The sequence below is a fragment of the Cupressus sempervirens genome, chromosome 11 (genome assembly GCF_028749045.1).
Source record: "Cupressus sempervirens isolate cs-2001-9-10 chromosome 11, ASM2874904v1, whole genome shotgun sequence".
Taxonomy (NCBI): domain Eukaryota; kingdom Viridiplantae; phylum Streptophyta; class Pinopsida; order Cupressales; family Cupressaceae; genus Cupressus; species Cupressus sempervirens.
In genome coordinates this window covers 164,744,504-164,761,987 of record NC_143128.1, presented here as the reverse complement: position 1 = coordinate 164,761,987, position 17,484 = coordinate 164,744,504, and positions in this window count along the sequence as shown.

Here is a 17,484-nt window from a genome sequence, read left to right as displayed (position 1 = left end):
TAAAAGGAAGGAAGAATTGAGCAGGAAAAGAATTCCAAGACTTCTATTTAAGGAGTCATGGACCAAGAAGCAAATGTTGTTGATACTGCTACTACCAAAGAGTTAAATTGCGAAGTAGTTAGAAGGGTGTCAAGGAGATGACATCTAGAAGAAGGAAGAGCATAGAGGCTCTGCTTCTACAAGTGGTCATGAAGAAATGATTTTACTGGTTCATTGAGCATGGAGACTCAAGGAGACTAAGCTTGAAAAGAGGGTAAGTTGTCAAAGTTGCAGAGATTGAAGGCCAAGCAATGGTATGAGCTGAGAAGTGATCTGAGATCTACAAGTTAAGTTATATGTTGTAGTCAGGTCAAATATTTTCTACTACTCTCTAACAATTGTATTAGATATGGAAATCCTATGGACTTAGGTTGGTTTAATAGCCATTTGTAAATCCTTTAACATGGTGGCATTCCAAGTGAATGTTCTAAAGTCCTCTAACCAGGCTCACTTCTAACAAGGTGGTTAAATCCTCTAACAAGGTCACATTTAACAGTGTGTTGTAAGCCTTTAACAAGGCAGGCCTTTCACAGGGCATCACTTCAGAAGAGTGAGAATTAAGTAGCATGTTACTGGTGGTTTTTCCCAAATAGGGTTTTCCACGTAAATCACTGTGTTATGTGTTGATCTTCTATGTGTTATGCTTGCATGTTGATTGTTGTCATAGAGGTTTTCACCCTTGTCCAAAGTTTTACCTAAGGAAAACCTTGTGAAGCATGGAAACAACCTCCAAGCTATGGGACTTGAACTATGAGGTTGAGTCTTCGGAGAAGGCTGACTTCTTTTACTATCATGGTGCACCTAACTACTCTTGGAGAGGAAAAGGGAGAAGGAATGCATGAAAAGAAAATCTACCTATTCTAGTCTAAGGGGGTGATGCACCAAAATAGTGTGTTCGAACCAATCTCTGCCCATACATGCACTATTGAACCATCATGACACCAAAGATATACACATTCAAACTTATTTTAATCTAGCAACCACATGCAGATTAGAAAACCCAGATGAGTGACACAAGGAAAGAGGAGATTCACTTCTATATCATTCACATGCCAAAAGAGATATAGTCATGTAGATTACAGATCTCTATAAAACATCAATGAGAGGCAAATGGTTCTTGCACTTTCACATTAATGGCTGAAGGAGATAAGGTAGAATGTCATAAAGTCCAAAGGAAAAGGGAATTTTACACATGAAATTGTAGAGCAATATCAGAGAAGTTAGAGAAGAGTCAACTCTTCTAAGATTTACAAAAATTGCTTATATAGTTCGGGCATAATTGAGATGTCCTCTAGCTGAAGTTATTCCGCAACTACCTGCCATTAAGTCCTATCGAAAACATTCATGCAAATTTGAGGAAAATTCGATCAGAGCATGAATCCAAATGCAATGATATCTGATCCTGCTAGAATGGGGGGCTGAGAAGACATAAACGGCAACATTAAACTATCTTGATTGAGGTAGATGGATCAGATCAGAGGGGTGGAGTGTTTTCCCACGTTCACTAGGTTCAACATTCATTTAGATGGTTGGCATTGATCACAAGGATCAGATTGTACAAAAAACCTTGGTATCCCCTATTTCTAGCTCATGAATCAACGAAGTCATCAGGTCAACCAAACTCTGGCACTAGGATGAGCCACGTGGGCCAATAGTCACTTTTCATTTTTCCACCCTATAAAGTCTTCCTGAGTTTGACCACGCTCTTTAACTAACTGCACCACCTCCCCAAACCCCAATCGCGATGTAATCGCTAACCTTAACTATTAATGCCTAGCCACAACATATCTTTATGGGCCTGCAAGGACACGTGTTGTCAAGGGGCTTTCCCATAATGCTTAACTTCCTCATACTTCCATATTGTGGGAATGCCCTGATCGTTGATCTCTGCAAGATTGACGATCGTGAAAGGTCCTCAGAATATCGTGCTTACCCCTCAAAAATTTTGGGGCCCACGAAACACTCAGCACAACCTAGCATCCACCTTGGCAAACAACTGGCACCACCTTAGCATCCTACACAAGAAAAGGGGCCCACAGAGACACGTGGAAATGAGGTGCTTTCCCACAATGTTTAAAGTCCTTACATCTCCATATTGTGGGGAAGTGCTAGCCTTTGATTCATTTGTATCGAACGGTGATCAAAACTCTGTAGAATTGCATACCTGGTCAACTAGATGGGCCAATGGGATCCACCCTCATACTCTGACTTGTCTGACAATTGCCACAGAAGATGAGCTGTCATTACCTTCTGAGAAAATGGGCCCCTGACATCATGCCATGCCACGTGTCGAAAGGGAGCATACCCGCATTGTTTAATTTTCTTGCAACTTCATCTTGCGAGCACGCACCAGCCATTGATTAGATCACATCAGATGGTGGAAGGTGGAATTGGGAACATGAGAGGTCGCGGGATAGGTGTCACAAAGGGGCATGCCCACATTCCTTAATCTTCTTGCAACTTTATCTTGTGGGCATGTGCCAACCGTTAATTTGAATTGAATCTACGGTGCTCAAAATCTGTGGCTTCCAAACCTTTGTGAATATCTGCTGTGACATCATCTGGACACGCGTCACCAAAGTGCTTCACCGCATTGTTAGGAAATTTGACGAAGCTCAGAATGCGAGAAAGCGGGCACCAATAAAATCACCAACTCAACCTTCCACCCTGTCTACGGTAGCTTCAAAGGAGATGGACCCACCTGATCCATGTGTCACAAAGGGGCTTCCCTGCATTACATAAGGATCATGCATTTCCAAAATGTAGGAAAGCGCCCACCGTAGATCTAAACAAGATCCGACGGCGTGAAAAGTCACGGGGAGCAAAAGCAATTTAGGAAAATAAGAAATATCACAAGGTTTTAAACATTTAATTTCTTGATATTTCCATGGCATTAAAATAATATAAAAGATGGGAAATAGCTGTTGGGTGGACTTGTGTTTAAACTCAAATTTTTGGTGGGGTGGGGCAAAAATGGGTAACATTGATTTATAGTAACTTTCTAGTTAGAAAAGTTAAAGCATGAATGAATGAATGGGCTCACTATACTTAGTGAAAAGTTTGAATAGGATATTTTGGACCTTGAATAACTGATTCACCCCCCCTCCCCCCCAACTTAGTTATTCTAAAGAATTTATAGCAATTGGTATTAGAGCCATCTGTTGATTTAGTTTCAGGGGACTAGAAGCAGGAAGATCAAGATGTCCAAGAGAGAAACTCCCAAGCTCAATAATGACAACTTTGTTGCATGGCAGAGTCTAATGAAATTGCACCTTGGATCAATAGGTGACTATGCACAAACCTCAATTGGAATAGAACATGTAAATCTAGTAGAACCTCTTACTACAAATGATTTGAACAAAAAGAAGAAGCATAATCAAACAATGCTAGAGATTTCCTTTGCACTTAGTTATGCTATATATGATGACATCAAAGATTGTGATACTACATTCAAGATGTGGAAAGCCCTATCAAATATCTATGGAGGAGATCAGAATGTCCAAAGAGCAAAGAGAGAAATCTTAAAAGGAAATTTTGATGAAATGAAAATGGAGGAAGGTGAAAATGCTACTCAATATACTACAAGAATGAAAGAAGTGGTAAGTGCAATAAGAAGTCTAGGTGGTCAATTAGAAGAAGAAATTGTCATCAGCAAATACTTAAGAACTCTGCACCCTATCTATGCTATTAGAGTTTTAGCCATCCAAGAGCTAAGGTGTGTACAAGGAAACACACTAACCTTTGAAGGAATAGTGGGAATACTTACTGTATTTGAATTGCCCAATTTTGATAACTACAGACCTGAGAATCTTGAATCTACTTTTAAGGCCAAGATGACAATAAAAGACACTAAGGAGGAGACATCAAGCAAGAAGAGAAGAAAGGGAAAACATGCATCTAGTGATAGCAGTGCAGATGAGGAAGATGTGGAACAATTGGAAGCACTACTGGCTAGGAGATTTCATAGAGGCAAAAGTAAATTCAAGGGTAAGCTCCCTATTATATGTTTCAATTGCAATGAAGTAGGTCATATTGCTGCAAGATATACATAGAAGAAGAACTACAAAGAAGGAAACAAGTACATGAACAAGAGAGAAGATGACAACAAAGACTACAAGGAGAAAGATAAAAGATGCTACATTGTTGAAGAAGATTCTGATGAGAATGATGATGTAGTCTATGTGGCCATGAAGGATGAATTAGATAAAGATGAAGATAAAGCAACAGTATTGGTTACCTATGTGAACAAGAATGACAAGTGGATCATAGATAGTGGATGCTCACATCACATGACAAGAGATAAAAGTAAGTTCATTACCTTTACTCAATATGATGGAAATAGTGTTAGATTCAGTAATGATGCTCCATTTCAAGTCAAAAGGAAAAGATTCTATTAAACTCATAGAGAAAATTTCATGTGACAATGCATAGTATGTTGAAGGATTGAATTACAACTTGTTGAGTGTATCATAGTTAAGCAATGTAGGTTGCAAAGTTGAATTTGGAAACAAAATTGCTAAGATCTATGACACTGATGGAAATTTGATAGGAAAAGGTGAACAAACTAGGAGTAATCTATTTTACTTAGATACGGAAGATGCAACATGTCTTGTTGTTACACTTGATGATGTGTGGTTATGGCATAAAAGACTATGTCATGTTAACTTTGATAATCTGGTTAGCATTAGCAATAGGAACAAGGTTGGAGGGTTGCCCAAATTAAAGAAACCTGAAAACATAATGTGCAAACAATGGCAACTAGGGAAGATGACTAAGTCTAGCTTCAAAAGCAAAACATATACTTCCAAAGAAGCACTAGAGTTAGTCCATATAGATTTATGTGGACCAATAGAAGTGCAAAGCTAACTAGGAGACAGATACATAATGCTACTTGTAGATGATTATTCCAAGATGATGATTGCTATGTTTTTAAAGAAAAAATCTAATGCATTTCAAATGTTCAACTGGTATTTGGCTAGAGTTGAGAAGGAAATAGGAAAGAACGTGAAATGCTTAAGGTCATTCAGAGGATGTGAGTTCACATCAAAAGAGTTTGAAATATTCTAAAATGAAAAAGGTATCAAAAGGAAAACATCAGAATCAAGAACTCCACCACAGAATGGTATTGTTGAAAGAAGGAATAGGTCAATGATTAACTGTGCTAGAACCTTGATGATGGAGAAAAATGTTGCACTAAAGTACTAAAGAAAAGCTGTAAGCACTACAATCTACACACTAAATAGAGTTCAAGTCAAGAAAGGTACAAATACAACACCCTTTGAATTGTGGTATGGTCTTTCACCTAATGTTAAACATTTCAAAGTATTTGGACGTAAATACTATATTCTTAAAGATACTAGAAATGGCAAGTTTGATGCAAAGAGTGATGAAGGCATATTCCTTGGATACTCAACTAGAAGTAAGGCATATAAGTGTTTGAATACTAAAACTAACAAGATTATGGAGAGGACAAATGTAAATTTTGATGAGCATGCAGAAGTTCAGGTTGATGAAACTAAGCAATCAGAGGATTATAGATCCTTTATATACTTATATGAAGGAATGACTATTGAAGACAATGCTGCAAATCAAGTTGAGAGTCAACAACAAATTTTAGTATTAGTTGAGTCATAGCCAGTGAATGTTGAGCTACATTTAGAAGTTAAGCTACAGAATGTAGAAAATGCACATTCTGATTTTGAAAACAATACACATGAGAGAAATGATGAAGTGCCAGATGAAGAAGAACAAAATGACTCTGAAGCTGAAGGATCAAACATGGAAAGAAGGATAGAACCAAGATTAGCCAAGTATGTGAGAAGACATCACCCTAAAAATCAAATAATTGGTGACAAAGATGCTAGACCAATGACAAGGAATAGATTGAGGAATGAATCATGTTTGCTAAGCAAGGTTGAACATAAAACAATGAAAGATGCACTACAAGATGTTGATTGGTATAAAGCCATGGAAGAAAAGATAGATCAAATTGAGAAGAACAAAACATGGACCCTAGTTCCTAGACCAGCTGATAAGAATGTGATTGGTACCAAATGGGTGTTTAGAAACAAACTTGATGAAAATGGTGAGATAACAAGAAACAAAGCCATACTAGTTTGCAAAGGCTATGCACAAGAAGAAGGATTGGATTATGGGAAAACATTTGCCCCTATGGCAAGAATGGAAGGAGTAAGAACATTACTTGCATATGCTACATACAAAGGTTTCAAAGTGTACCAAATGGATGTTAAGTCTACTTTCCTAAATGGTATATTAGAAGAGGTAGTCTACATAGAAAAACTAGAGGGATTTGGTAATGATAAGAACAAGGGCATGGTTTGCAAACTGCACAAGGCACTTTATGGATTAAAGCAAGCACCTAGAGCATGGTATGAGAGATTGCACAAATATCTTGTGAAGATAGGATTTGAGAGAACATATGACAACAAAAACTTGTACATCAAAGCTGAAAAAGATAAAGACATTTTGATATCGGAAATCTTTGTTGATGATATAATATTTGGGCGAAAAGATGTTCTATGCAAAGATTTTGCTAATCAAATGAAGCATGAATTTGAGATGTCAATGTTTGGAGAAATCAAATTCTTTGTTGGATTGCAAGTACATCAATTGAAGCATGGCATATTTGTGACCCAATCCAAATACATCAAGGAGATACTCAATACATTCAGGTTAAAAGAGTCAAAACCAGTTAGCACACCAATGGCAACATGACATAAGCTATCCAATAATGATGAGTCTGCTGAAGTAAATCAGATATTGTATAGATCAATGATTGGAAAGCTACAATATGTTGTACATAGTAGACTAGACATTACATTAGCTATTGGAATAGTGGCAAGAATTTTTGCAAATCCTAGAGAAAATCACTTAATGACAGTAAAGAGAATATTGAGATACCTAAAAGGAACTGATGACTTTGGTTTGTACTACAAGAGGAGTGAAAATTTTGAACTAAAAGCCTATACTGATGTAGATTGGGAAGGTAACATTGATGATGGAAAAAATACTAGTGGAGGAGTACTTTTTTTGGAAAAAAGGTTGATTACATGGACTAACAAAAAGCAAAGTTGTACCTCACAATCCACTACTAAAGCTGAATATGTTGCATCTACTATAAATTGCACCAATATTGTATGGATCAAACATTTGTTGCAAGGTATGAAGGAAGAGGTAACTGAACCTATGATATTTTATTGTGATAATACAAGTGTTATCAACATATCAAAGAACCCTATAATGCATGCTAAAACCAAGCATATTGCAATCAAGTATCACTATGTAAGAGAGTTGGTGGAAGAAAAAAAAGTAAGATGGAATATGTTAGCTCAAAGGAACAGATTGCTGACATCTTCACAAAAGCACTACCTAAAGATGCTTTTGAATATCTTAGAGGTAAGTTAGGGGTGATAACCCTAGCCAAGGCTACTTGAAGAAAAATCAAGAATGCCTTGCATCAAATGGGCTGATTATTAAAAGATTCTACACATTGATGTAGAGGATGTTTACTTTAGGATTTATGCCTAAAGTAGTAGAAGTGTTGAAGTTCCAAATCAATCACAAGAAATGTGACAGAGGGAGAAATTGAATGAATCCGTAAAAGCTACACTTGCATATTAAGATGCTAATATATCTTTGACATTATTATCAAAGAGGCAGAAGAAGTAAAAAAACTAATCAACAACATGTGATTAAATGAAGACAGAGGGAGAAGTAGACAAAAATAATCAGAAGTTGATCAGAATAGTAGAAGATGAGTAATACATAGGGAGAAAAACAAACAACAAGGATACAACAACAAAGAGGGATAAGTGGAAATGATAGTATCAAGATAATAGAAGGAGATGTGAAGTCAAAATTTATTTTTTAGCATTTAACTTACTGTTCTAACATAGTTAGCTTGTGGTTGAATAGTTTAATTTGATGGTTGATCAGTTTGGTTTGCCATTAATGCCAAAGAGAGAGATTGTTGGAAATTTGATTGAAAAGCTCATTGATGAAGATCAAAGAGAGAGATTGTTGCAAAGAAGAAATTTTGTTGTTAACAAAATGTTTTCAATCATTGTTTTGTCATTGATGTCAAACCTGCTATTTGTAGGAATGGCATTTTCTTATAAGATCCAAGTACTATCACTTACTTAATTGATGAAGAGGATTTGATCAACAAGATGTAACAAGAGCACCTAAGGGAAATGTTGAGTTATGATGTTGTAATGAAGTGCAAGGATCAATTAAGACAATGGTTAAATGATGTATTGATAGCATACTCAAAGATACAGAGGATGGTCACACTTAGAAACATTGGAGGAAGAAGTTGAAACAAGGTTGACTGCAAAGCTTAAAATAAGATCATTAGTAGGTGTTGAGCAAGTTAGTTGAAGCTGAGCAAGTTCTCAGTTTGATCCCAGTAACAACAAACTCTAGTGTGTGCCAAGTGATCTTCAAGTGTCAAGCATCAAGAAAAACATAGTTGATGCCAAGTAACACAGTATGTGCTGAGCACCAGTATTTCAATAGTGCTGAGTTGCTACATTATTTTAAATAATGAAGATTCACCAAATCTGAGCTGACAAAGTGGTTACCTTGAATTTTGTGAACAAGTTGGAAGATAAGGATGATGTGCCGGTGGCACATAATTCTATGTAAACCATTTTTAGGCGAATTCAAGAGGATTATTCAAGAAGTTTCTAGAGGAAACAAAATATGGGCTAGATGCAATGAATCCTACTTAAACCATATGAATTGAAATTAAAAAGAAGGAAGAATCGAGTAGAAAAGAATTCCAAGACTTCTATTTAAGGAGTCATAGACCAAGAAGCAAATGTTGTTGATATTGTTGCTGCCAAAGAGTCAAATTGTGAAGTAGTTAGAAGGGGATCAAGGAGATGACATCTAGAAGAAGGAAGAGCACAGAGGCTCTGCTTCTACAAGTGATCATGAAGAAATGATTGCACTAGTTCATTGAGTATGGAGACTCAAGGAGACTAAGCTTGAAAAGAGGGCAAGTTGTCAGAGTTGTAGAGATTGAAGGCTAGGCAATGGTATAAGCTGAGAAGTGATCTGAGATCTGCAAGTTAAGTTGTATGTTGTAGTAAGGTCAAAGATTTTCTAATACTCTCTAGCAATTGTATTAGATATGGAAATCCTATAGATTTAGGTTGGTTTAATAGCCATTTGCAAATCTTTTAATAGGGTGGCATTCCAAGTGAATGTTCTAAAGTCCTCTAACTAGGCCCACTTCTAACGAGGTGGTTAAATCCTCTAACAAGGTCACATTTAACAATGTGTTGTAAGCCTTTAACACAGCAGGCCTTTTATACGACATCACTTCAGAAGAGTGAGAATTGAGTAGCATTTTACTAGTGGTTTTTCCCAAATTGGGTTCCCATGTAAATCACTGTGTTATGTGTTGATCTTCTATGTGTTATGCTTGCATGTTGATTTATAGTAACTTGCTAGTTAGAAAAGTTAAAGCACGAATGAATGAATAGGCTCACTATACTTAGTGAAAAGTTTGAACAGGACATTTTGGACCTTGAATAATTGATTCACCTCCCCAGTTATTCTAAAGCATTTCTAACAATGGGTTTCCCTGTGAATTTTACAAGAACCTTTGGGAGTCTATTGGTCCAAACCTGCACAAAGTTTATCTTGAAGCCTATTATTTTAAGAGTCTAGGAGCCATTATCAACAAAGGAAACATCAAATTCACACCTAAAGTTGGTGACCCTGAGGATATTTGTAACTGACAACCCATCACTTTGCTTAATGTGTTATATAATATTATCGCTAAGGAAATATCTCTTAAGATTTGTCATCTCTTGCCTTTAATTGTGTGGCCAGAGCAAACTAGCTTTATTAAGTCCAGGTATATTCTTGACAACATCATTGTTGTTTGGGAAGGCATGGAATGGGATCACAAATCCAATCAGCAGTTCGCGTTTTTGAAAATCAATTTTGCTAAAGCTTATAATCAAATTGAATGACCCTTTATTTTGACTATGCTTGAAACTTTAGGTTTTGGTCCCAATTTTCTTCAGTCTGTGGAGATGCTAATGCTTGTATTACTATCAATAGCTCTCAATCTAAAGCCTTTGGGCTCTTTTTCTCTATCTGGTAGGGTTTTCCTCTGGCTCTAGCTTTATATGTTCCTATTGCTAAAGGGTTTGGTTACTTGCTAGCCCATTCTGTTTCCTCTGGTTTGGTTCATGGCATCTCCTTGCCAAATTCCTCATCTCATTTGGTCAATGGGCATTTTGTTGATGATTCCTATCTCACTCTTTTGGAGGATGAGGATAATATTACTAATGTCTTATAATGCTTGGAAACCTTTTGTCAAGCCTTTGGTTCTACTATTGAATGGTACAAAATGCTCTTTTCTAGGAAATCTTTTCTTCTAGCCTTGCCATGGCTTGCCCAGTTTGAATGGAAATGGATCACACATGGGGAGATTTTTCACTTTCTGGGCATTCCCTTTGCCTTTCAAGCTTCACCAATGGATTTGTGGAATATTGTGCTTGTAAAAATTGAAAAGAAGCTTGACTACTGGCTTACTAAACCCCTTTCTCGTGTGGGAAAATTCTAGATTTGTTTGAAGGTCCTAGTGGCCACGCATGTTTATTATTCTTCCTATTGGGCTCCTTCCATAGCTTCGTATCTAAAATTAGAATGACTACTCCATGACTTTCTTTGGGCTTATGGTTCTAACCATCATAGCTTTCATAGAGTGACCTCGGATTTTTGTTGTCTCCCCAAAGAGTCTGGAGGCCTTGGCCTTCTTTCCATGTAGAAGCAAGGCCTCACACTTTGTGCCAAGTGGATTATTCTTGCTATCACTAGAGATGAAGCTTGGAAATTTTTGGTTTGACACTGCATTGTTTCTTGATTTCCTATTAATAGGCCTGCATGGAAGGGGATTGGCTTTCAAATCCTTCTCATCGTGCGAGGACCTATGTACATTCAAGGCTCTTTTGTTATCAAGAGCACATGGAAAGCCTTGGAAGCTGTCAAACCTTGGCTTCATTGGTTTAGTGATGGATTTTGTGATGGGCTCTCTTTGAATCAACAAAACATTTGGTGGTCTCCATTGTTTTCCATCTAGGATATTCCTTTGGTCAAGACTCAAGGTACTAGTGCTCTATGTTTTTCCAAATGTGGCATCAAGACACCTAAGGACCTCTTTTCCAAGGTCTCTATGAGTCTTAGATCTTGGGAAGACATGCAAGTCCAGTTTCATCTTGCTCATTCAGATTGGTAGACTTTTGATCTATTGCTTTCTACAATTCTAGATCACTTAATTCACAAGGTGGGTATCTAGTCTGTTTGACCTTGGTGGACATATTGGAAGTGGTATCCTGCCACTCCCTTCACTAGCTCCAAACCAAGTATGGGGTATCGATGACTTTCTCCCCATCTACCACTGGTGGATACCTACAACCAACACTAGCATTTGTAGTCTTCCCTTTCTCAATAGAGAAAGTGTTTTGACACTATTTGGAGTGTCATTACTAAGACCAAGATTGCCCATTTGCTTGATGCTTGTTGTTTCAAAGTCTTCCCCTTGGGCCTTGACTCAAGCATATTGGGGTTCCAGATCCCCTGTGTCCATTCTATGGACAACCAGAGTCTTTTTTGCATATTTTTTGGTTGTGTAGACATGCCCAAAATTATTGGCACTAGATTCATGATTTTTTAAAGCCTTTTTGGCTAGAACCTTTTTCCTGGCATTTGGTTCTATTGGGTGATTCCCTTAGGTTCCCTAGGCAGTTTACCTAGATTTGGCATACCTCCAGGATAGAGATTTTGTTTGCTTTGTGGAAAGATAGGAATGTTGTTCTTTTCACTCACAATTTTCTTGACATAAATGTTGCTATGTACACTAAAGCATGCATTCACAACAATGTAATGATGCAGATTCAAGTCCAAGCCAATAAGGTGGCTTTGGAGGTGGCCCACCTTCAGAAGCTACTCAATCATTAGGTAATGCACCATGTACAGTTGCTAGAGTACCTCCTAACACCTCAGTTGATCATACTCCACCCAGGGGCTGTCATTGGGGGCACATCTCTTCTACTAATTGCTCTCACACGCCACACTCACAGGCTCCCCACCACCACTCTGCTAGTGGTGGCGATGGTGGTTGATGACACCACTCGGATTCTTCACCTCATTGTGGCTCAGGTTGGTCCCCAGGTTTGGTGGCTAATCCTCTTGGTGCTCCTCTGGTTGTTTCCTGCAAATGGCCTTTTTGCCTAGAGTTGGCTATTTCACCCCTATGAGCATATGCTAAAGATGAAGACCAGGCCCCTGAAGATGTTGCTGATGGTTGGATTGTTCCCAACTTGCATGCCAATCCCAAAGATGAATGGGGTTTCCATGATTTCCATGAACCACCCCCCTCAGCTAGCACTGCTTTGGTAGCTTGAGGGGTTGCTTAAAGTTTTTTTTTGATGAATAGTTGTTGATTCCAGCTTCAGCCATGTGAACTCTCGTGGGGTGATCTTGTATCCCCTGACCCTTTTTTGTGAACTATAACTAGTATATTATTTATTAATATAAAAAGAACATTCATAAAAAATAAAATTATTTCTTAAATTTAAATTTTTTTACCATGACTAATCTCAATATGAATGTATTTCACAAGGTGTTGAAATTGAAATATGCTGAATCAGGTTGTATTTAATAGTAGTTCTATCTCCATTTATTAGGCAAAATATGATAATAATAATAAAGCAATAAATGTAATTAGTCGATAGGATTTTAATGTGTGATTGCCTTGTACTTTTTTACTGTAAAATTTGTCTCACACAGTGAACCTGCTTTAAAAGCCAACCTTTAAAAAACCATAAAACTACTTTATGATGGTCTAAAAATATGTGCACATTAAAAAAATGATGTTCAATATTGTATATTTCTAATTTTATTTTTAAAAACTACTCTTATCTATTTTTTATTCAATAAAATAATCATTACTAATTTATTTCTTCTTTAATTTAATTGTTATTTTAGTAATAAAAGCAAAACTTTATGTTTTATGTATTTTTAAATTAATTTAAATAATCTTTTACAAATTTCCTTTTTTATTAATAAAAAAGCAATAATATCCTTGAGTAAATAAAACAGAAAAAATATAAATGCAATAATAATATCTTCACATTTTCAAAAAAATAAATTGTAATATATTTAAAAATTTATACTTTAAATTTAAGATTACATTTTATATAAAAAATTTAATAAAAAATTTCTAAATATTTATATTTTCATAAAAACAAATATAATCTATTTAATCAATTAAAAAAAATTATATATTAAAATTAAGATTAATTTATATTAAAAAAATTTTTCAATATTTTTATTTTCATAAAAATAAATTATATATTTATTTAATAAAAAAATTATATAAAATTGTCAATAGTGGCATGTTGTGATGGTTAAGTTGTTGAGTTGTTATCCTTGCCATCAAGGTTCAAATCTAATGGGGATGATGTCCCCCGTTTGTAGCCTCATTGGTTCATAGCTCTAGGTCAAAGTGTTTACCCTCTTAAAAAAAAAGTTACATAAAAATAAAGAAAATAAATATTCATAAATTTCTATAATAATAAATAAAATATATTTGTATTAATAAAAAAATATGTATATTTTAAAAAAATTATGAGAATACAATCTTAAAAAATTTATTATCTATTCTTTATTTATTAAAATAATTAGTAAAATAATTTTTTTTAAAAATTAAATGAAAATATCAACATTGAGATAGACCATAATAAGATTCCAGTAAGATAATAAATAAAATAGGTTTGTATTAAACAAAATAGATTTGTATTAATTGAAAAAAATATTTTTAATTTTAATTTTGATAGTAAAATTTTTTAGTTTATTTGTTTTTTATTAAGAAAAATAGGTTTTTACAAGGATCCTGAAGCCCAAAAGTTCTTACATAACAAAGGATTGCAAATTAACAAAACAAGCCCAACAACAAAATGAAAACCAATAGAAAGGCCAGAAAAAAGAAGAAGCAAAAAGCCAAAAAGAAAAAGACCAATAGGGACAATAGAAACCAAAGATGGAACTTGAAAATTCTTCACTTATTCCCTCTTCCTTTTTAGGTCTTGGATAGTCTTTGCTACTTCATAGGCTCTCTGATTATCCTTTGCCATGAGCTCTTGGTTTTTCTCATAGGTCCAATCCAAGTGGCTTTGGGTTATGTCCAAAATAATCAATATAAATTATTATTTTTATTATATAAAAAATTTAAAATTTAAAATAAATAATAATTAGATATCTAAATTTCTACAATAATAAATAAATTTGATTTTTTTAATATAAAATAGATTGTATCAATTGAATAAATATATTTCTAGTTTTAATTTTGGTAATATAACAAAATAAAAATCTATTTTTTAATAATTAAAATAATCAATATAAAGTGTTAAAAGTAGAATAAATAATAATAAGATTCATAAATCTCTAAAATAATAAATAAATTGCTTATTATTCGAATGTTTTAAATTAATCTAAAAAATCATCCATAGATCTTCTTATGTGTCAACTTTCAGCTTATAAATATAGGTTAGCAATATTTCAAAGAACCATAAATTTGAGAAGACTCGCACACTAAAAGATTTGATATATTCATATGGATGAGGTTTGAATTGGATTTTCAATTGTCAATATTTTAATAATTCTCTATTTTGTATAGTGTTAAGTGTCAATTGTTCATGTAATATACTAATTACTATCTCTCTTGGCTTGTCTATAGCAAGGTTTTGCATTTTTTGTTTCAAAGTAAAAGAGACACATACACAAAGAGGCATGTCTTTGCCACTCAATCTTTAGAGTAAGGGTTTAATTTGTCATTATATTATTTCAATGGTGTTCTCTATGTGTTAGGGAATATCATTTATGTGTTTTTTATCCAATGCTCTCCAATTTCTCTTTGTTCATCTCTTCTTTTCTGTATTTCTTTTGATATTGTATTATTTTCAATTAAGTCCTTCAATATTTTGGTTGGCGTGCAAAAAAATTTGATATTCATTGATTTGTACACTTAGATTACGCAATCCTTATTTTCAGGGTATAATGTACGTATGTTACTTTATCCACTATCTTTTGTTACAAAGTAAAGTCCACCAAGATAACTGAGAAAGGTGGGAGGGGGGATGAATTGGTTATCAAACTGAAATAACTCTCAATATCCATATTGAATCTAAAACATGTAAACAATAAATACAACGACCATGTAGAAAGACAACCATACACAATAACACCAGACTTGTTAACTAGGGAAAATCTTCATCAAATTATTAGAGGGAAAACCCTAGTGGGGACGGTGTCCACAAAATGATGTACTAATATATAAGTTCCTTGTAAGAAGATGGACCTTATTAGGAGTCAATGAAATACACTAAGTACATATTAGTCCTTGTTAGGAGTTGTGTTAACCTTGTTAGGAGTTGTACCAACCCTATTAGGAGTTGTGGAAGGTAGAAGGACCCACTGTCCAAACAGCTTTAGGGGCAAGACCACTGAACTCAGTATCCAACTGACCTTAGTACTATTCTGTTAGAGTAAATAAATATTATTTATCCTTTTAGTTAAGTTTAGTTAGTTAAATGCATTTAGTTATTAGTTGTAGTCTAGGAGTTGTTGACAACACAAGAGTTTGTTCCTATCTAAGTCATACTTATCTTCTCTCGTTGATCGAGGATATCCCACCTTTTGTGGATGTATGCTTAGTTGTCAACCTTATCTCCTAGCACTTTCTAGCTTGTTCTACAAGCTTCCTAGAGGCATTTATAAACAGGCTCTCCTATTGTAATTTCACATCATCTCATATTGTACATCAATTTCATTTCTCATTGTTGCAATATGATTTATCTTTGTTGCTTCAAGCTCTTGTTCCTTCCTTCTTTGGTTTCTCTTCAACAGGTTATTTGCATGTAGGTGATCTTGGCACACTGTGAAGTTGGGTTTCATCAACTTCTACATGGTATCAGAGCCTCCCTACTACTTCTTGGTTTGAAAGATTTTTGAAGCTGTGATTTGAAGACACAAACCGTAGTTTGTTTATGATTTTTTCTTCAATTAGGAGGAAGAACAATTTTTTGGGCCACTTTGGGCCTAAATGGATGTTTCCATTGAGTTTAGAAGGTTGGTTACAGTCAAGATTCATATAAAATTTTTCATTTTTGGCTTCCATAGCGTCTGTCAAATTTTTTTAGCCCCCCTGGGAGGTCGTATAGACTGTACAGACAATTTTTTTAAAAATAAATAAATAAAAAAAATAAAATAATATATATATGTATATATATATTTGCAGAGCCACTTGGCAACCAACCACCAAGCTAACACGACCTCGCCAGTGTGTAGCTTAGGCGCTACCACCACCGGCAGTGTGACCGCGATGTAATCGTAGCGTGGCCGCTGCTTCACGACCACTGCCACACCGCCAAACCTCCACCCTTTAGGTGGTGCTACCAGAACTCGTTGTCCTTGCAGTCACTACCACCACTATGACCCACTGTAGCTTCTGACACATGTACATTTCCTGCATCTACCATGTGGCCACACCCAGTCAACATACTGTACTGCCAAGTGGCACTGCCATGTGCCAACCTTTTTTTGCTGCAATGACCCCCTAGCCATCAAATTTAATTAGGTGAACTGCTGATGTCAGAACTGCATTAGCCTTCTTGCAAGCACTCCATGTCCCTTTTTTGACCTACAAGTGAATTTTTGGCCATAACTTGAGTATACGAAGGTATTTTTGCAATCTAAAAGAAGCACCAAAAAGTTGGTTTTGAGACAGAGACATTGGTGCATGTATTTTGCAATTTTGATGTAGTTTTGATTCTTATTTTTGTAGTCAAAGTTAGATGTTCTATTTTTCACTCTGGTGAGCTTATCTTGTGTCCCATCTCCATTTTTAAAAAATATTATATCTTTGGAAAGATGGTTCTGTCTACTTTTCAAAAATGCTGTAATTTTCTTCAGATTCTACCCCATGCTCTTTCTATCATGTTTTTGACATTTTTTCTCTATGGTGGATATCTTGGGTGTTCCGGATCTGAGGATCATTTTCATGGTATGGGATCTTTTGTTTTGGGCTATACTATCTTTTGTATTAACTTTTTTCCTTTTTGATCATTGTTGATATCATTTGTAAGCATCTTTGTGAAAATGCACTGAGATAAAGTGCCACTCTTGCATTTCAGGATCATGAACGTTGTTTTGAGATAGTTGTACTTGCACTATTTTATAAAGTACCATGGGGGGATATATGTTTGCCACTTTTTTGCCCTCTTCCTTTTTGCCCCATGATGTGTCAGTGACACGTGCCTTTATAGGTGTTTGTACCTCTTCCTCTCTCTCACTATTCTTGGTTGTTTTTGCAGAGGTCTTTTGGTCCACTTTCTTAATTGCCTA